We start from the raw sequence: 22,403 nt of genomic DNA on the forward strand, positions 1-22,403 counted from the left end.
AAATTATAAAACACAACTACCAGAATATTCTTTATTCAGGCACTATAGTAATATAGATATTAACTTCATAACATTGTATTACATATTTTGCTTAAACTGCTATTAGTATGCCTCATAAATTTATTTATCTCCCATAAAACTTTATAGGAAGTTTCATAATAGTATTTTAACTTGGCACATAATTTATATCAGAATGTAACCAAGAAAAAATTGATTTGAGTTGTAATGGTGATTGATAAAACTATGATATGATATTTACATTTCTGAATCATATCAAAAGTTTTTGAACAATGAAATTTTTATAATCAGTTCAAGGTTTAAAATGTAAGTTTCAACATTTGTTATCAAGAGCCATCAGGAGCCAGGAGGGCAGAGAAAACTAGTTTCCTAACTGTCTCTCAGCATGCCCAGCTATATGCTAATCTTTTCTTATAAATGTATTTTATTTATTTATTTTAGTGTTTATTTATATTTTTGAGAGAGAGAGAGAGGGAGACAGAGAGAGAGAGAAAGCACAAGAAGCAGAGTGACAGAGAGAAAGGGAGACACAAAATCTGAAGCAGGCTCCAGGATCTTAGCTGTCAGCACAGAGCACAAAACGAGGCTTGAATCCACAAACTCTGAGATCATGACCTGAGCCAAAGTCAGAAACTTAACCAACTGAGCCACCCAGCTGCCCTGAGTATATGCTGATCTTGACTGTAAATTAGACCTTGCATTTCATCGTATACTCTGCTTGAGTGCATAGTCATATTCTCTTGTAGTTCCAAAATTTATTTTCATTGACTTCCAGAAGTTTTGTTTTATTTCCATTATTTTTTTTGAATAAGACTTTCATTTTATGTCTTCTCATCTACTTACCGGTATGAGGAATTGTTGAAACAAATGATTCTTGTTTCCATAACAAAATAAATGAGCCAGTTTGCTGGGTTAATATAAAATCAATTATTATTTATATCAACTTTGTTATCATGCAATTGCTTTGCTGGGTAAATAATTTACAAACCTGTCAATGAAAGAGAACAATTCAGTACATCAACTATCAAGATTAAATTTATCAAATCCTTTTTTATTTTAGGGACCAATTTTAGAAAATTTTCTCAATAAAACAATCTCTGTTCTCCTTAATTATATGCCATCAGAATGTTGGAGTTTTTAAAGCTATATTTGCATAAATCTAACCATGGTTGTCTATCTAATATTTTCCAAAAGCTTCTCAATAATATTGCTTTTTATTTCCTTTTCTGTGGGGATGCTACAGAGGCATTATGCATCCAATAGGAAATAATTTGTCAGCCAAACCACATTCCAACCTAATTATGCCCACCTGGTACATAGGAACTCTACACATGTGCTAAGAGCGGTAAAATGAATATGCTGTCTTTTTTAATGGCAATCAACAGTGATGTGGAAATGTGATGCTTTGCTTGCTGCTAAGTTTTATTAGATGCAATAGAAAAAATAACAAGGGCTTCAAGAATCATAAAAAAAGATTAAAGCACAAAATATGGCAGATCTGTCACAAAAATCCACTAAGGATTCTAAATTTAGAAAGGTACATCTTTGGTATATGGAAAGAGACAAACTGCTAAAGTGTCTTAAAAGGAAGTTTACAATTTTCTAGCATGATATATGATGACCTATTCAGGAAAAATATATAGTTTTTCAAAAGGCTGTTTGCTCAGATGTTATTCAGTTGATGAATTGTAAGTTCTATATTCTTCATCAGCATGCTCGATGTCAATTCTACTTTTTTCCTGGGATGTTATTTCACCTGAAAGCTGTTCAGTGGCACGCAGACATCTGTGTTGTCCTGCCAATGAAGAATCCAAGTGATCTGGCAGCCATTCAAAATGATTAGCAATAGAAAACCTCATTTGCAAAAGAGAAACTTTCATGAGGACCTGAGTTCGGTGACTTTCCTTTGTGACTAGACTGCTGCAGGAAGAAAAAAGATTTCATTTTTAAACTTAAAAGGACACATTTCGAGAGTAAATGTTGATAGTTTTGATGTATTTGTTGATGAATAGCCGCTCTCTACTTGCTTTCTCCCTTTACTGTTGGCATCAGAACAGCTTTGCAATATGACCAGTGCTTTGCTTATTTTCCCCTTACGTTCGTTTATATATTGAAAATATTTTTGACTATTTTAAACTAATTTTTCAGTTAGTTTAATTTGTTATTAACTCAGCATTTGTAAAGCTCATCTTGAAGACTTGGCGTTTCAACATTGTTCGAGTTTTCTAGTTACAGAATCGTGCCCATCCTCTGTCAGCCATGCCCATTTACATTCTGGTTACAGCCTGCATTTCTGACCTAGCTCGAAAAAGTCTTCTCAGATTTCACCATGTGATATTCATTGATTCGAACATTATCTGTTATTTTATGATTTCTTCCAGTGCATATTTTCTGAGTGTGTAATTTCTGTAATGGATTCCTGGCGGACTATATTGTCCAAAAATATTCGATATCACTTTCCTTGAGATGATAATATATACCAATCGTTCCCCTCAGACATCAGGAGATGATTTGCCCTAGCTAGTGAAATGTGGCATTTGTCACTTCTGAACAGAAACCTAAAAAGCCAGTTCATGGTTGACATATTGTCCTTCTATTCTGCTTTTGTGATAGAAAACTGTTTTAAAGAGAAATGCTACATCAACCAAGGTCCCAAAAAAGCACAGAGAAGAATAACCCCTTAACCAAATCACTATGAACATGTAGAGCGGGTGAGAATAAACCTTCATTGTAAACCACTGAAACGTAGCATTGTTTTCTATAGCAGCATAATGTAGCCTATCATGCCCGAAACAGGGGTTACCACTTTAAGAGTTAAAAGATGCTGGGATCAGGGGATCTTCTCTGGCAGGCAAGGTGTTGTACGAGGAAAAAAAACAAAAACAAAAACTTGTACCCAAATCCTACTTCCACTTTTTGAAACTCATTTGTTCTTATGCAAATTACTTTATTCATGAGTCTCAGATTTTGTATATGAATACAATTTCTAGTGAAACAAACATGTCAGTGGTTTTAAGGGAAAGAATGATTTCACTCCCAGTCCCAATTTTATTCATTTTAATATCCAGTTACCTACTTATTTTGGCTGGTAGAAATTTCATACATGAGAAGTCTGTCAGTTATGTGCTAGTTAAGAGAAAATATGGTAGAAAGATTTTTTTTCTTATTATTCTTATGTCCTGCTCTTTAAAAGAACGTCCTACACTGAAAAAGCCTGGTGATTATTTGTACAATGTTATAATGGTGACATCACATGATTTATTGGCTTTTCACAACAGAATCTGAGGACAAGGGATAGAAAGGCTAATTGAATTCAGTTATGGTGACAACTTCCATTGACATGCAGCAATATTAAGTGAAATAGCAATAAATTAAAATGCAAAAATGCAAAATAGAATTTTCAGAACAAAATTTTCTCCTTGAAAAGAAAGAAGACATATACTGTTTTATCAAACCATGGCAATAATCTGGAAGGAAGGAAGGAAAGTAGGAAGGAAGGAAGAAGGAAGGATGAAAGAAAGAAACTGTGTGGTAATTTGGAGACTAAAGCACCAGTTTAATGGATTTCTGCTATTTAGTTCCAACAATTGTTTCTTGTAAAAATATAGATTCAGTGTCACTAAATATTCCCAAAGTTTTCAGAGGTAATCAGATATCTGTATATTTACACCTAAAATCTTCTTTTAGGAAAAAAAAAACCAGCATGTAGGAAGTGTGTCTTGGGTTTTTCCCTTATTATTTTCTTTACTTTTTTTTTCCCTCCTCTTTTTTTGGGTGGTGGGGGTGGTTATGTTTAAATGAAGTTGCTTTTACAACACCAAAGACTTAATCATCCATTTCCTACATAAAAGGTAGCTACTTTTTTGCATGGTCCTTAGCATATTGTAGTATAGAGGTGGAATTTAAGGAAAGGTATTAAGCAGGCTGTGTTGTAGATTATGAACAAGTAATATATTGTATCATGTATCTTGAATGTATCATAGATAAGCTGCTATATAGCGATCGCCACTTCAGATAGCTGTGAAATTAGGTGATTAACTAGTTGTTACTTAACCTTCTAATTTCTGTATAAGTCTAATTACATGAAACAGAAGTTGGTGTTTTGATGTTTTACTTTGCTTTTCTGTGTGGAGTGTCATTGTAACTACTGTATTGTAAATGATGGAAAATAATTGCATATGTTTAAAAATATGAAACTTTATAAAGTAAAAAATAAAATAAAATTTCATTGCCATTTCAAAAAAAATAAAAAAATAAAAAAATTGTTTAAATAAAAAAAAAGAAAAACTAAAATGGCAATTGAATGAAGAAATTCTATAAGTCCACTTCCTCTGAACATGGCTTGAAAACTGTCCCAAAATGATGCCATGTGGGAAATGTAAAGACAAGATTTTTGTTACCTTTTCATATTTTCATGAGATTCTCTGAATACAGAGTAAATTTTAATGATATTAAAAAAAAACACACAGATTTCTAAAATCTTCTTTTAAATGTTGCCATGAATCAAGACCTACATAAGATGTATTTCAGCAATGTATAGGTCAAACAAAACACCAAATATATCTTCAGCTGGGCAATAGTCTATAGATTTATACTTATCAGTATAGATTTATTATGATCAGATTTATAAATATCAGCTAACTCTAATTATCACTAATCTAAAGATTTATAATTATCAGTTAATGGAATTATATGGAAGCATTAATGGTAAATATAGTAATTCTTTCAGATGGGGCTTCAATTGGGCTAAGAAAGCCATTATCAATATCCAAGAAAGAAGTATTGCATCACTTCTCATTACAGACCAAGTCCATTATTTCTTCCCATTCTGGGATGCTGACATCTTAGTCTAGACTCTTATCAAGTCTTGTCAGGGCTAATTTTTTTATTCCTAGAAATCTTGTTTCTCCCAAATATTCCTCATGACAGTCATACAGTCAGAAAGATATTTATAAAATGTAAACCACCATTATGCTACCTCCTTCTTCAAACCTTCCACTGATTGTGCTTTGCAAGTAGAATCAGTATAAAATATTTTCTTTAGCAAGAGAAACCCTTTTTATTTACTGACCCTGCTTCACCCTCTGAACCTATCATGTATCCTTCTTCAATTCTCTACTTTCTTTCCACTCCTTGAAAACATCAAATTTTCTCGCTAGGAATTTTGCCAAACTTTTTAAATTGGGCATTATTTCCTAGAGCTTAAACTGAATAATCACTGTTCATTATTTACCTTCCAATTATTCAAAAATCATTGTATCAGAATAAGCACTTTCACATTACTAGTTTGAAGTTTTCATACTTTGTCATTATTTGTCTTTATTTTGCCTTTTTAATTATTGGTTTTTCTGCTCCTAAGAACTGAAGCTCATGACACCAAGGCATTTTTACGACATTCATAATTTGACCGAGGATAGAAAAGTGTACATGTGTGTTAAGCACGAAATAAAAATATACTTTTGTTTAATATGTCCTTCCATAAGGATGATGGAATTAGATATATAATAACCAACATTCTGAATTTCTTCACCCATTAATTGAAACTACCTGTTGAAATATGGAAATATCTATCTCACAACCTTTCTATTTCACCTTGTCCTTACATAATACATAAAAGTTATCTGATTTAACGAGGTTATTTTTATCTACTCATGCTCGATATTATGGAGATCCCATGTGTTACCAAGAATGTGAAAATGTAAAGATCTATCTGAAAGTATCATACTATTTGTATTGGGTATCATCGCTCTCTTTATCCAGAATATTTCAGATATTTGTAATTTAACTCTACAATCCTGGCAACTAGATTATAATCACTTGACAAATTTAAGAAAATAATGATATCTCTGATTTGCTCTAGAGTTTCTGGTACAATTAGCTGCAGTTTAGGAGTTTAGCCTATGTCAGTGCTTTATGACAGCTTACTCATGTTATTCTAGCCAGAATAGGAGAACATGAGAACCAATGGCATATTTGAAAGAAAAGTGGTGCACTGTACTAAGGTTTAACACAGAGAAAGAAGATGTTGATTCTTTCAATAATTTCAATTCAGGAACACTAGAGGGAAAAAGTGTAGTATTTCAAAATATTTCAGTAAAATAATAAATTTTTATTATTTTATTTTATTTTTTAAGGTTTCCTTCTTACATTTTATTTATTTTTTAAAATAGTTTATTGTCAAATTGGTTTCCATACAACACCCAGTGCTCTTCCCCACAAGTGCCCTCCTCCATCACCACCACCTCTTCCCTCCCTCCCCCTTCCCCTTCAACCCTCAGTTCCTTTTCAGTATTCACTAGTCTCTCAGGTTTTGGGTCCCTCTCTCTCCCCAACTCTCTTTCCCTCTTCCCCTCCCCCAGGTCCTCCATTAGGTTAGATAAAAATTAGACTATCGATTACAAAATAATTTCAAGGAAAATGTTATAGGAAATTTGGAGTCTAATAGAAAGAGAATCTACATATTATAAAATGTGCACGGGGCGCCTGGGTGGCTCAGACGGTTAAGCGGCCAGCTTAGGTTCAGGTCATGATCTCACAGTTCGTGGGTTCAAGTTCCATGAAGGGCTCTGCGCTCAAAGCTAGCTCAGAGTCTAGAGCCTGTTTTGGATTCGGTGTCTCACTCTCTTTGACCCTCCCCTCCTCACGCTGTTTCTCTCTGTCTCTCAAAAAGAAAAAAAAAAACATATAAAATGTATATGAGGGTTGTAGGAGGTAGGAACATATTGCAATTTTACTTTTATTCTTTCCATGTAATGACAGGTAAATTCTAACAGCATAAATAGCTATGGTGTCATTATGAAGAGGTCTAAAAAGACAAGCATTTAAAAAAAAGACTGCTTTATTATATACATATCCATACACACATATGCATATATCTTTTTCATTTTAAACAAAGCTCTTGCATTCTTTTCTCATTCAAGATACTTGACAACAATTGAGGAAGAAGAAAGAGAATATAACAACTGTTTGTAGAGAAATATCAGGAATTAAAGACATTAAGAACATATATTTGACACAAAAAATAAACAAAGAATATTTAAGACGAATTTATCAACATATCCAACAGGAATTAGTTCTTATTTTTCCGACTACATAAATATTAATGTTTCAATTATTATGGAAAGTAACCAAACTAATAAAATTGATTTATTCTGGATACATATTTTCACAAACATCTCATAATCTTCAGAACCTGATGAATAACGATGTTCTTTGACACCAATTCTATTTTCCTATCCAACTGGCTGACAATAGACCGTATTGCTTAATTGCTGGATTCACTGTAGAACACATGTATTTTGGCTCTAATTGTAGCTGAAAAATAAGAAACTGAGATTTCATCTGCAAAGAATATGATTTTCTGGATTTGTTAGGAGCTAAACAAGTTTCACTCTGCAAACATCCTCCTCCTGAAAGAATAGTAGTTAAAAGACTACTACAAAGGACTGAAAAGTCAACATTTCACTTTTAGAAAAGGCAATAAGTGAAGTCTTATATAAAAAATAAGGGAAAATGGCTAATTGCTCACAGCCTCTTATTATGGGAAGCCTGGTGAGAGATAGGGGCTATGAACAAGTTCAGTATCTCAGAGAGGGTGACAGACCTTTTGGGTTAGTATCATAGGCTTCAGAACCATGATCTGGAAATGACTAACTATAGATGAAAATTTATCTGATGTTCTAAACTAGGAAAAAATATATTGCAGCAATTATCTCCAAGATTGGATTTGAAGTCCCTAAAACCATCTTGTACAGTTATTTCCCTATGAGTGGGCATGTAAGTTGTTTACATTATATTCACTTACATTTAAAGCTGTTCAACCTAAATATTATGCAATATGATATGATTTCTATAAAGCAATTCTCATATGTGACATTACATAATATTCCTTTCCATAAGTTCATTAGCAAAGCAACAACAACAGTGTATGAACTTCATCAATGCATGAAGTTTCATATATATCCATTACCGTCAGTGGCCCTATTAGGTTCACATAATTCTATATTTTTAGTATAGTATTACTAGTATAAACTAGTAATTCATTTAAAAAATATAGTTTGTGTCATTACATCTAAATTCTACTTCATAAATTGGAATAGGGATTTTTAATTTCACCAAATAGTTCCTAGACTCCATTGTTAAATTTATTCCTAAATATACCCACAGTTTTTGCTATTAATATAAATGCAATGATTTAGCTATTTATTTTCCTATATACTTACTGATGAAGCCAAGAATTGATTTTTCATGTATCTGATGACCTAAAATTTCTTTAATTTATCTTAGGTGTTTTGTTCCTAGAACTTGGTTTTTTTAAGTCTTAAAATGTATCGTCCACAAACACAAATTATTTTCTTGTCTTCTGGTGCCACTAGGACTTCAAAACAAGGTCAAATAATCATGCTAAGAAAAGTTAGCCCTCTCAAATTCTAGTGTTGCTGAAATTTATTTTTATATTTCCCAAATTAGGAAGTTAATTGTTGTTGAGATTGAAAACAGTATTACATACATGGTTATATTTTATTATCACTTTATTTAGAGTTTAGATAAGAGGTAGTTGCTGGTTTCTATAAATATTTCAACATCTAATGATATGAGCATATTTATTTCCTCTCATATGTTAACATTAATGTATTTCTTAGTGTAGGTCTATTCTCATATATCAGGGAATTTTGTTAGTAATGTGTTTTTCTTTTGATTTATTGCTGTGTTTCCTAACTTTATGTTTAAAATAGTTTTACCACAATGATGCAATAATCACAATCAGATTATTCTATAATTTTCATTGTATTACATGTCAGAACTTTAGATTAAAATTATGTTAGCTTTATAAATTGATTTGGAAAGAATTCCATGTATTTTTGTATTAGGCTTCTCAGCAATTTAGACTGTAGATATCTTTACATTTTATATTAATGACACTTTCGACATTAGATCTTTAATTACATTTCTAATTGATTTTCTGATGTTTCTATCACAATTCTCACTTCTTTTGGGTTAATTTTAGTAAACTCTATTTTTGTTTTGAGTCATCTTTGATTTAAATATATTTTGTGTTTATCTAGATTTAATGTATGTTTTTAACATACTGGCTCACCATGTGATATTTTAACCCTCAGGACAATTAATAAATGATAATGATGAAAATATGTGTCACTCTTTAATTCACCATGTTAAATAAATCACTGAAGGATGAGCCATAAAAGATGAGACTGTCACAATTTGGAAATCTTTGATATTCCACAAAACCTTAATTTCTGTTGCTGTTATTTTTGTCATTGATTTTGTTTTCTTCTTGGAGCATGTTGCAAAGTCATGACTAAATGTTCAAACAAAGCATCTCATTTTGCAAATCACACTGTTACTGTTAAGAGGATTCGATTTCCTTTTCCTGAAAATAATTTGATATTTTACTTGCCTTCTATGATTGCAGAAATAGAAACTTTCATATATATAACCTTAGGATCTTTCAGGAGAAAATAAAAAATGGAACATGCTATTATTACTAAGTGCTGTTATTTTATCATTGTCATCAATACAATCATCCTTCAAGTATGAATAACTTCACATAAAAGTTTTCTTGAATCATAATAGGCACTATTATTTCTTTGTAGTGATCTGTCTGTTATGGAATATAGCTGATAATTATCACTCTGAAGTAAAATGCCATTTCTTCACACATTATTTCCTTTGAAACCTTTTGGTATGACAGAACACAGTCAAATCATATTATAGTGAAGATATTAAAATCATGACATTCCCAAAATATACTGAAAAAATGCAATTTTTTACTTTGTTTCCCTCCAAAAGTATTCTGTTTACTTGATGACTTTCTTGTTGTAATTTACTAGTAAATTTCATAATATAAAAAATACTCGCCAGAGAATAGTTGTCAAAAAATTATAAAAATTTTAAATTCTTTGAACTTTATATTTATATTCTGTGATACTATTATGTCTATTAAATGTTAAAACACGTTTAATAGTGTAGTTTATCTTCCTTCTCTAAAACAGCTGGCAAGGACTCCGTCTTGATAAATAATACACTGATTATACGAGCTTTTGCAGACATTTAATATGTATAATACTTAGTTAACACATACATAAAAGGAGGCACTTAATCAGGTTTCTTTCAATTCTCAAATTGTGTTATCTCTGGCTTAGCTCGGGTCAACAACCCTGATGTTAAGGATCAAATAAGAGATTATAGATTATAAAAAAATAAAACAAGTCATGTAATTTAAGTTGGCTGAGCTACATTTCGAAGAGAATGACACCCAATGGGACCAAATTCTGGTACATGAAACAGAAAGTAAATCTGTTTATTGGTGAGTTTTTTTAGTTCTATGATATAGATGTGTAGAAAATAAAAACCTTATGTATGTAAGCAACCAGAAGTTCTAGGATTAAAGGAGTCAGAAAAACAGATGTAAGCTTCTACACTAAAAGTGGAAGATAGTAACAAATTAATAACAATAAAAATATCTACAATTTACTGAATACTTATTACATTACAGAGTGTCTGGCAATCTGTTTTATATAAATTATCTAAATTGACTCTCAAAATAATTGTATCAGGTAGTAATATTCAATATTTATGTAATAGTTGAGCAAACTGGTATTTGGAACCATGAGAGGATCATTAATTTGTGTGACCAGAGTTAATCAACCTCCAAAGTGTAAACTTTTTTTTTTTAATAATCAAACTGTGCACTTTAATTATAATCTCCATACCTACATTACTGATGGTTTTGAATCTGCCAAAGCATTATAAGCTTCGGATACATTTTTATTATATGTACTCAAATCAAGCATTTCATTATGGGTTGTTATCCTTATTGCACAAATATGAAGCTGAGAATCAGACATAATCATACTTGTTCAGTTTCTGGAAATTATGAATTGACAAAGCTATAATCAGCCTCTATGATATAACATCTTCTTGTTATTCTTCAACAGAAATACTTTTAATACAAAGGATTTGAATAGTAGCTGGACTGAAAGAAGAGCATAAGAAAATATGGATAATAGGTAAATGAATTATCTCTTTGTGTTTTACCATTCTTATCCATAAAATTAGAATAACTATTATATATTTTATAGTAACATTTAAATAATTAAAATATAAGTTATGTATAAAATACTTAAATTATTGTGGGAATAAAATAACACTAAATAAATGTTGGTTTTCTTTACTGTCACAATCAGCATAAGACTAAAATATCAAGTGGCATTACAGAAAAAATCACAAACAAAACATAATAGAAAAAACTTTATAGAGATGATTATTCACTGATTTGTACACTTAGAACAACAAGTGAGGCAATAAAATTGTGAAAATGTTTACCAGAGTGTTTGGGAAATGGCAGGTACACAAAAGATATGATTGATGAGACTGGAATTTTCCAGGTGAATAATATTTTCACACTGAAGTATTATTGTAATACTATCCAGGTCAGCATGCTATAACCAAGGCTTTCTGCTGGCACTCTCTGTTTTTTAGTACACATGCCTACATTACTGTCATAGGCCATAAGTCTGGACTTCTCTCTTGTCCAACAAGAGAGTGGACTCAGAATTGAATACAAGAGAGGCTAATGTCCAGGAGGAGATAAGAGCCCTGAACAGGGCTTTTATCTGCATATTTATTGAGTTCACAAGATATACCCACGTGGTGAACATGAAGAAAACAAGATCATACATATGTGATAACTGTGAAGAAAACCATCAGACAGTAATTCTTAAATTGTATGTGTAAGAAACAAAGGGTCTGTAGGGCAAGTGGAGTTTATGATCAAGGTACATTGGCATCAAATGGAAAGTAATTTTACTCATAATCCCATTACAATATCTAGTCTCGGGCATTTTCACCTTGTGGTGGCAGCTTTCCACCCTAAGTTTTTTCAAATACATTTATATAAGTAGAACCTATTTCTCCACAGGTAATGTTTCATCAATTCATATAAATTAGATAGATAGATAGATAAGACAATAAATAATAGATAAATCAAGGTGTGTGTGTGTGTGTGTGTGTGTGTGTGTGTTGATGTGTTTATGTCTCTCTCACAATTTAGCAATCAATTCTTCCACTATTCAAAAATTAGTGATTTTATTCAAGGAAGGATTAACAGGATTCCTAAGTCATGCAATTAAAAAAGAAAAGAAAGAGACATTTGGGATAAAGAACATTCTTTAAATAAAATAAATATGGATGTGAAAACTAAAGGTTAACCAGACTATCTATAATTACAGAAAAATAAGAAGGCTGCCTAAGTCTTGATAGAAAATTATTTAAGCCAGAAATACAAAACAAAGGAATGTTTCCATCAGTGCTGGAGTAACCCCTGAATAATTTAAGGCGGCTTTTCTTTAGGGAAGCAAGTAATTATTTTCTAACCTATCAGCATAGATTATCAGGTTTGTGCATTTGTATAAAACTGCTTTATTGTATTTATTATTAAAATTTGTGATTTTTTTGCTATTCAACGACTTTGTTATGATTTAAATGGCTTGCACAAGGTCATTGTTTGGAGACTTGGATTTCTAGTAAAAATCTTTTCTGAATTCTTAACATGAGTTTCTCACAATGTGTCTTAAAAATATATTATTACAATTCTATACTTCTAAACCCAAAATTCAAATATTTTTTATTTTTATATACTTTATAAAATTTTTTCAGAAAAAATGAAATAACATTTTGGTTAATGTTAGTTATGTATATATATAAGGAAGCCACTTTATAATTCTATTTTAAAGAGAAATTGTTTCCATTAAGTTGATTTTAAGAAAAATCACAGGAACTTATTCATTCAGTAAATATCATGGTTACCGGATAGAATTTATTTAAAATATTATTTTATAATGTTCTATTTCTCTGGAAGACTAACATTTAGAATCATATCATGAAATCACATACCACTCTTTAGTTTTGTAAAGTAATGTAAGTCTTTCTATATCACAAAATATGTGTTCTAATTTTACTAGCATCATAGTAAAAAGCTTTGGGGGCAATTGCTTCTCCATTTGATGAATAAAAATCATATAAATAATTGATCTGTATATGCAATTCAGAAACAGTTTTATCTAAAAGCATGTATGCATTTTATTGTGATTTCATGAGTTCCAGAGTCCAATGATTCTGATGGCTGAATTTTGAACTGAACTCTTAATCTGAAGTCTTTGAATTCCTAATGAATTTTACAGCATCATTACCATTAAACAAAGCTATTTTCTTTTTATTGTTATTCATGTTCGAGTCATCATAAAATCACAGTGACTTGGCAAAGTAGATAATATGAAATGTACAATGATTGAAAGCTATAAAGGTTGAATCACTAGTTTGTATGTGTATGTAGGTGTATGATACCTTCAGTTGTGTTTCTTAAGCATTTATCATTTTAAAATTTAGAAAATGTATTCAATCACACGCAAAGCTCACTGAACCAAAACGTTGAATCAAATAATGTATCACACTGAAGACAGAATAAAATATAACAAAATGTCAAGATCCTTTTATAATTTTTTTAGTCACAAATATTGCTTGGCTTTGCCTCTTACCTTTCTTGTTACAAAACAGATATAATTTAAACTAAAAAAATACCCCAGTATGTGATCTATCTTGGAGAATGTGCCATATGCACTCGAGAAGAAGGTGAATTTCCTAATTTCAGGATGCAGAGTTCTAAATAAATCTATCAGTTCCATCTGTTCCAATGTGTCATTCAGGTCCATTGTTTCTTTAGTGATTTTCTGTCTGGTTGATCTATCCATTGTCAGTGGAGTATTAAAGTCCCCTGCAATTAGCACATTCTTGCACTGAGATACCACCTCACGCCAGTCAGAGTGGCTAAAATGAGCAAATCAAGAGACTATAGATGATGGCGAGGGTGTGGAGAGATGGGCACCCTCCTACACTGTTGGTGGGAATGTAAACTGGTTCAGCTGCTCTGGAAAACAGTGTGGAGGTTCCTCCAAAAACTATCCATACAAGTCCCTTATGACCCAGCAAGAGCACTGCTAGGGATTTACCCAAGGGATACAGAGTGCTGATGCATAGGGGCATATGTACCCCAATGTCATAGCAGCACTATCAAAAATAGCCAAAACATGGAAAGAGCCTAAATGTCCATCACCTGATGAGTGGACCAAGAAGATGTGGTGTATATACACAATGGAGTACTACATGGCAATGAGAAAGAAGGAAATCTGGCCATTTGTAGGAAAGTGGATGGACCTTGAGGGTGTCATGCTAAGTGAAATAAGCCAGGCAGAGAAGTACAGATACCATATGTTTGCACTCATAGGTTTAACAGGAGAACAGGAGAAACCTAATGGAGGACCAGGGAGAGGGGAAGAGGGAAAGAGAGTTGGGGAGAGAGAGGGATGCAAAACTCGAGAGACTATTGAATACTGAAAAGGAACTGAGGGTTTAAGGGGAAGGGGGAGGGGGGAAAAGAGGTAGAGGTGATGGAGGAGGGCACTTGTGGGGAAGAGCACTGGGTGTTGTATGGAAACGAATTTGACAATAAACTATTTAAAATAAATAAATAAATAACTTCAAAAAATAAACTGAAAAAAATACATTTCAGTCATACATAATACAAATAATCTTCCAATAAGGAAGATCTTCTTAAATGGCCCCAAAGATTCCTCCATATTCTCAAGTCTAAGATTTTCCTCCTAACTTTCCAGACACATGTAGAATAATGTATTGTCTTCTTCTCATTCTGCAAAGAAAAATAATCAGTCACTGCTTTCCTAAGTGCTTTAGCTGGAAAATTAATGATATAATTGTTCTTTAACAAAGGCATTTCTTTGGAAAAACATATTTGAGGTTACTTATTATATTATGCCCTTTATAGGCATTTCTTAGGTACAGCACAAATCTTGAGAATATAGAAAGCAGAGATTTATAATTTTACTTAAACAAATTTTCAAAAATTATTTCCACATAAATATATGTACTGTGGTGGCACAGAGTTGGAGGAGGCTTTGGCAAAAGATAGTCTAAAATGAGAGTATCTAAAGGAAAACAAAACGCCTTTATGATTAGTTCCATTTATAGATGTTTCTTTGAGAACATTACCAGAGTCATAAATGGTAAACCAGGTTTGACTATTTACACAAACGCAGCATCGCGTGAGTGGCTGCCGTACCATGGTGCTCTTTTATTCCTCACAGAGGCAAACCCTGATAGTGTTCTGAACAATTCGATTTGGAATGAGAAACCTGTCAAGGGAACCCAGAACCTTAGTATCTTGGCCTTTTAAAATCCTTTAAATCCCAACAGAATGGAAGGAGAGATGAATACGTTAGGGTCTACAAACCAGACTTAATATTTGAGTTACTGGCATGCGACTACCTGCTATGCCAATTACAGAATCTGGTTAATTCTGCATTTCATTACGCACAGCAGTGTTAGGCCTATTTACGTTGTATCAGTTCAACAGGACTGGCATATGTAATAGAAATTGAAGAAACTGACAGTAAGAAAAAAAATGATGTTTGCAGATAATGTGATTGATCTAAATTTTAAACATTGCATTTGAGGTTGTGTCAGTGAGGACTCATTTCCTAGTGTGCTTGCTTTTTGCTTAAATTTGATTAGATTTCATTTGTTGCAGGAATATATCCATGCAGGGTAGGTCCACACACCTTTGTTTCCAGCAATATACACCTTCACCCTGGTAGGATATGCCCTGAACTCAGCAAAAACAATCAAAGACAAAGTGTATTCTGATGTGGAATTCAAGGAATGTTTAGAAAAGAAAATGAAAACATATATGTTGAACTATTACAAAATGTTGATGGATGGTGGTGATATGCATTCTGTGCACCTCTCTAAAGTCCACTCCTCCCTCTGTGCACTTGTGCCCATCCCTCCTGCCCTCCTCCAGGATAATAATCTAGAAATTGTTACTTCATTTAATTTTTGTGTTATTAATCATCACATCTATTTTATCATGCACAGAGTAAAATTATTGTAGCCCCGTTATTAAGAATGCAGCCTTGTCACCCACATTCCTTAGTTGCTACAACCTCACTATCCTTTTCCTCTTTACAACAAAACTGTTCCAACTACTAATATTCTTGGCCTCTAATTCTTCTCCCCTTTTCTGTCTTCTACATAGGCCAATTTGTTGTTCACTACCATCAGCTACTGAGTCTTCTCTTGTCCCTCCGTCAAAGATCCCATTGATACTTTACTCTGATCCAATGACTGGTTGGTTCTCCTGTAACTTCACCTGTCGGCAAACATTTCCAGAGATGATCACTCTTTGCTTCTTGAAACACGTTCTTTTATTACCTTTCACAGATACGTTTTCCTTTACATCATACTCCCAATCACTACTTCTGGTTCTTTCGGCCTCTCCAAGCAGCGGAGAGCCCCAGAGCTCAATTTTCACATGTCTTCCCTACCATTTACTCTGTAAATATTCTAATCCATCTTATAAATTTTAAACACTAAATACACTGACAACAAGTTAATGCCTCCAATAAATTTTTCTTCTGAACTCCAGGTTAGTATATTTGCAATTTAAATTCTCTATTTAATAATTGTAAAGCTTGTATCATATATTAAGCCAATTATGACTTTTTATGTCTCATTAAACTATTTTTTCTTTACTTTTAGCATTTCTTATAATTTTTTGAAAGCTTGACATAATATATTGTATAATAAGATGGAGATAAATAGCCCTTTAATATGAGGTCTTATATGATTCTGGCTAGTGGTTGGTGGTGTTTAATATTTGTGGTAGCTTTAAGTGCCAGGTTTCAATTTCCTCTAGTGCTCTTGTTCTGTTTTCTTCATGCTGTATTTTGACTTCCCTAAGGACTCTTCCTTAAATAGAACCTGTATATTGCAACTCATTGAGCTGCAGTCCACTGTGAGTATACTGAATACTGAGGTCCTAATGGTGTGATAAGGTGGCAAGAGGAAAAGCATGCCCTAGGATTACATCCCAGTCTTTTAATGAGCCGTGTGTCTGGTCTATGACCTTCATAAGTGTTTCTTATCCTTATCCATATTTTAATTGATACAGGGAGAGAGAGAGAGAGAGAGAGAGAGAGAGAGAGAGAGAGAGGGAATGAGTGGAGGAGGGGTAGAGAGAGGGAGACACAGATCTATTCAGAGTCTGATCTGTCAGCACAGAGCTCGTTGCAGATCTTGAATGCATGAACTGAGAGATCATGACCTGAGCCAAAGTCAGACACTTAACTGACTGAGCCACCCAGGTGCCCTTGTAACGGAAGTCTTTTAAAGGGCTTTCCTCCCAGAGAATAAGAATTCTTTATGGAGAAAAACTGGGCATATTGCACAATGGTACTTTTCTCCTTCTGCCAGTGCCACAAAGAGCTCTTTTTTGGGTCTTATGATAATTTGTTAGGATTCCTGGAGGTAGGTAAATTCTTTTTTTTAAATGTTTTTTTTAAATTTATTACTGAGACAGAGACACAGAGTATGAGTGGGGGAGGGGCGGAGAGAGAGGGAGACACAGAATCTGGAGCAGGCTCCAGGCTCTGAGCTGTCAGCCCAGAGCCTGATGCAGGGCTCGAACCCACAAACCGTGAGATCATGACCTGAGCCAAAGTCAGCCACTTAATCGACTGAGCCACCTAGGCACCCTGGTAGGTAAATTCTTAAGAAGGCTACTGTAAGACTGTGACCAGAGGAATTTCTTGTTCTCACTTCAGATTACTCAGCTCTCAGTCATTCATCAAATTACCATTGAAGTGCTCCCCTCAGTGTATGGCTGCAGCAGCATCTGCTGCAGCAAAGCAGACCTTGGCTGTGATTAGTTGGATTTACATGTCTCTCCATATTTGGGGGGAGTGGTTTGCCCTGTGACCTCAGTTCTCTGATGATTCCAAGAGAAGTCTTTGATTTTCAGGTTGTTCAACTTTTCCTTAATATAAGGACAAGAGTGATGATTTCAAAGTTCTTTATATTTTGGAGCTTAAACTGGGAAGTCTTATATCAATAATTTATTCAACAAGCCCACTTAAATTAACTTCTCAAAACCAACTCTACAAAACCTAAGCCTGATCTTTGCCCACCACCATTCAAATTGCTTTTTTCCTATGCCTTTCCCACATCTTGAAATGTCAACTCAATGTCAACTTACATATGCTCTGATACTAAGAGTTAGAAACATTTTTTTATTCTTATCTATCACACCTCATATATATTCTGTGACGAAACCCAGTTGACTTTGTTACTTTTGTTACCACTTCCACCATGACTAGGTTGGTATAAACATCAGTATGATAACATGAGTTATTGCAAGAGCCTTGTAATTGACCTCCTTACAACTGTCCAATGTACACTCCATTGTTAGAACATTAGTAGTAGTAGATCCTCTCCAAGGATGAGTACAATCTTGTCATCCACATTTCACCATTCATTAATTTACTCTGTCACTATGAATAAAATACAAACCCCAGCATTAGGTAAGTCTCTCTCCACTACCTTTACTCTACCATTGCTGCACTCAGCTTCAGCTACAACATCTTCTGTAATGTCCTTGGAATACACCCATGAACACTCCTTCAGGACCTTTGTATTTATTCTTCTCTCTTCTTTACATCACCTCAAGTGCTTGCATTACTGGCTTCCACACTGTGTTTAATTATACCTCTCTGTGAGGCATCCCTTGACCAGTGCTTTTAAAACAAATGCACCTCAGGTTTATCTTCCTTCATAACACCTACTCATGGTCCTTGATGGCATGTGTTTATTTCTGTATATGTGCCTTTCTGTGCATGCCTCTACCAGAGGAATATAAGATCCCTGAAATAAAATGCATTTATCTACTTTGTAAACAAAAGCATCACCAGATCCTTGAAAACTGACTGAGATAAAATAGGTGATTAATATATATTTATTGAATGAATGACTAAATTTTAGTCCATTCAAATGAGACTATGCTGACTATGTTCTGAATGTCAAAGTCATAATTACTTTTATAGATATTTTATACCTAAAATTTATAGTTCTTATGGTTACATTTGGTGTGAAAATTTGACCGTATTATAGGCTATTAAGGAAGAGAGAATGGAATAGTGATAAATTAAGCTTAAATAGGGTGAAAGCATCATGTATTATTTTCCTCTAACTCCTCTTTTCTTTGCGTGTATTTTTAATTCTAAACGTCTAAATTGGACGTCGGTAGCTCCAATTTTCATATACTGTGCCAGTTGTGTTCTAACCTGGATAAACACATTTATATTAAAATATATGCACTTTCTGAGAAATGTGCAATCATTCTACTTTAAATATGACCTAAAAAGTGAATGCTTGCTTTTAAATTATATTCTTTCTATTTAATTATTTCTTAAAATCACATAAGCAGTGCCTCACATCCAGAGAGTTTTTGCTTAGGCATTTGATCAAGTACTTATCTTAAATCTCAGACTACTTAGTAATTAAAACTTTTCTAAGAACCTGCGTTTTTAATATAGAATCACTTCTAAATTAAATTATAATCAATTAATCATTTCTCTAATAGTAATGATCATTACTATAATAATGTTTCTTTTCCTGATTTTCATAATCGTGTTACAAGTAGCAGAAAATGTCACAGCTGGTTAGCAGTTTGGGAGTGACATAGAGTGACATATTTCCTTCCAGCTAATAGAAATTGTCGAAGAATGGTAACACATTTGTGTAGTTCTTACCTATCCCTATAGTTTTTCCCATGAAATGTGAACTAGTGCTTCTTTTTCCATTCAAGAAATGAAGACCCTAAAGAACATGAAGTCTGCAAAAAGGTGAAGTAGTAAAAGGAATTCAAGCTATCATTCAAGGTTGACTTAAGTAAAAAAAAAAAAAACTTACCTGTAAAATAATTAGCAGTAGAGTTGGGACAATTGCATAACACTTTTAAACATTTCCTTCTCTGAAAATTGCAAGCTGTTGCACTGCTTACTACTTTACCCCTGAGCTTATGTAGAAATGGAGTCTACATTCAATGTCAGCATTCCCATCTGGCAAAGGCAATATTTTTATTTCTATATAAATGTCTGCATAGGAAAAGAGAAGCTGATAGTTTTCCCACTAAAAATTGGTATCAATAGAATTAAATTAAAGAAAAATAAAAAGAGAAACTGGTATCTTTTTTTTGGAAATAATTAAAATTCTAAAATGCAGTCTCCAGAAAGGATAATACAAGGTAGAAAATCACCTGCTTTGAACTGAAAACTCAATGAAGTCCTATTTAAATTATCGATGTTTGTATCTTATTGGTATAAATATTGGCTAAAATTAACAACTCGGGAAACAACATATGTTGGTGGAAATGTGGAGAAAGAGGAATCCTACTGCACTGTTAGTGGGAATACAAACTAGTGTGGCCACTCTGGAAAACAGTACAGCATTTCCTCAAAAAAATTAAAAAGAGAACTACTTTATAACCCAGCAATTGCACGACTAGGTTTTTATCTAAAGGATACAAAAATGCTGATTCGAAGGGACACATTCACCTCAATGTTTATAGCAATCCTATCAACAATAGCCAGATTATGTAAAGAGCTCAAATGTAAATCAACTGATGAACAACTTAAGAAGATGTGGTACACAGACACACACACACAACGGAATACTACTCAGTGATGAAAAAAACGAAATCTTGCCATTTGCAACATGTGAATGGAACCGGTGGGTATTATGTTAAGCAAAATAAATTAAAATCAGCATTAACACCAATTAAAAATTACTGATAAATGACTATATAAAAACTGAAAAGACCTTAAACTGCAGGTAAGAAATTCAAATTAAATAGTTCAATACAATTTACTTTATTATTCTGTTTTTGGAATTCTGATACTCAGGTCATATTCTACCTTTATAATGGAAGTTATAGCCATTTAAAATAAGCTGTTATTATTGATCTACAATTTAGAGATATATCACTTTATATTTATTTTCATAAATGAAACAAAATATTGAACATGATTAGTAGAAAGTTCTGCTGCTTATAAATAATATATTTCAACCAGGTTCATGTATCCAATAACATCAAATTGCTCCTTTCAATTATGAATTAAAATTCAGCAGACATTTTACATACTTACTGGTTAATGTTTATACTGAAGCTCACTAAAAATTAGATACATTTTTTTTTCCCTGAAGGAACTTAAAATCTAATTAGTTGGTCAGAAAGAGTGACCATGGGAGCTACCAATATTTTGTGTGTAGTACATAAGCACTTTGACTTTGTCCTTAGCATATTTCTCCAAACTGTGAAATTCAGTCAATAAAAAGATGAATTAAATAATTTATCCCACTCACAAGCTCAACAAACTTCCAGAAAGACCTGAAGTCTTTCTAAAATTGTACAAGAATGCTATACCAGTGTTGGGGTTGGCCAGACACCCAAACTAAATGAGCATATTTCCTTTTTTTTAAATTGGCATGTAGTTGACACAAAATGTTACATTAGTTTCAGGTGTATGACATAGTGGCTCCATACATGTATACATTATGCTCTACTGACCACAAGTGTAGATACCATCTATCACCATACAATGCTATGATGATACCACATCATACCAAACTATATTTCCTATGTTTGACCTTCTGTTCCAGTGACTTATTTATCCCATTGCTGTAATCTTGTATCTCCCACTCCTTTTCACCATTTTTCCCATTCCGCATTTGCCTGACTCCAGCTCCAGCAGGTCCAGGGTTCCCTGAAGGATGGACAGTATCAGCAAGAGGGAGTAAGGGAGCCTTGAATTTCTTTCTGATCACCAGGCAGGCATCTCTGCTCTGTCTGATTCTCTAGCATTATTTATGGTGAAAGGTACAAGGAGCAGAAAGAGCAGTAAATGATTTCTCAGACAATTTTTACAATTTTCTAGGACATGGATTCTGTAGAAGTTACAATTCTAGTAGAATGGTTGTCAAAAAAATTAGCTACAGGTACTGATGTTATTATATGGGAAAGGCAGGTATTTTTTAAAACCAGGATATACAAAACCTCAGGTATAGCCCTAAGGAAGCGACCTTTAACCAAAAGGCAAACAGCATTGTTTAGTGAAGGTCAGTTTTTTCTGAGGAAGGGTCATTAGGCTGTGAATAACTTCAAGAGAAAGTTCCCAGAAAAACAACATTCCCAAGAGACATAATTAATGGCCGCTCTCACAATCCCAAAGATGATTGATACATTTTATCGTAGTAGTGACTTTTGCAACTACATCCAGGCCTAGAATGTAGTAAGTTATCAATTACTTGCTCAGCTAGCAGGAAAATTACATGTTGCTTGCCTTAGTCACATTAGGGTGTATCTAGTTTACTCAGCTTTCCCCTGACCAGGTGCAATCACGCCTCAGGGACAGGGCAGGGGGACAGGCCGCTCCTGACACTAATCAGCAAAGCACCCT

Source organism: Suricata suricatta, chromosome 1, assembly GCF_006229205.1.
Source record: "Suricata suricatta isolate VVHF042 chromosome 1, meerkat_22Aug2017_6uvM2_HiC, whole genome shotgun sequence".
NCBI classification, from domain to species: domain Eukaryota; kingdom Metazoa; phylum Chordata; class Mammalia; order Carnivora; family Herpestidae; genus Suricata; species Suricata suricatta.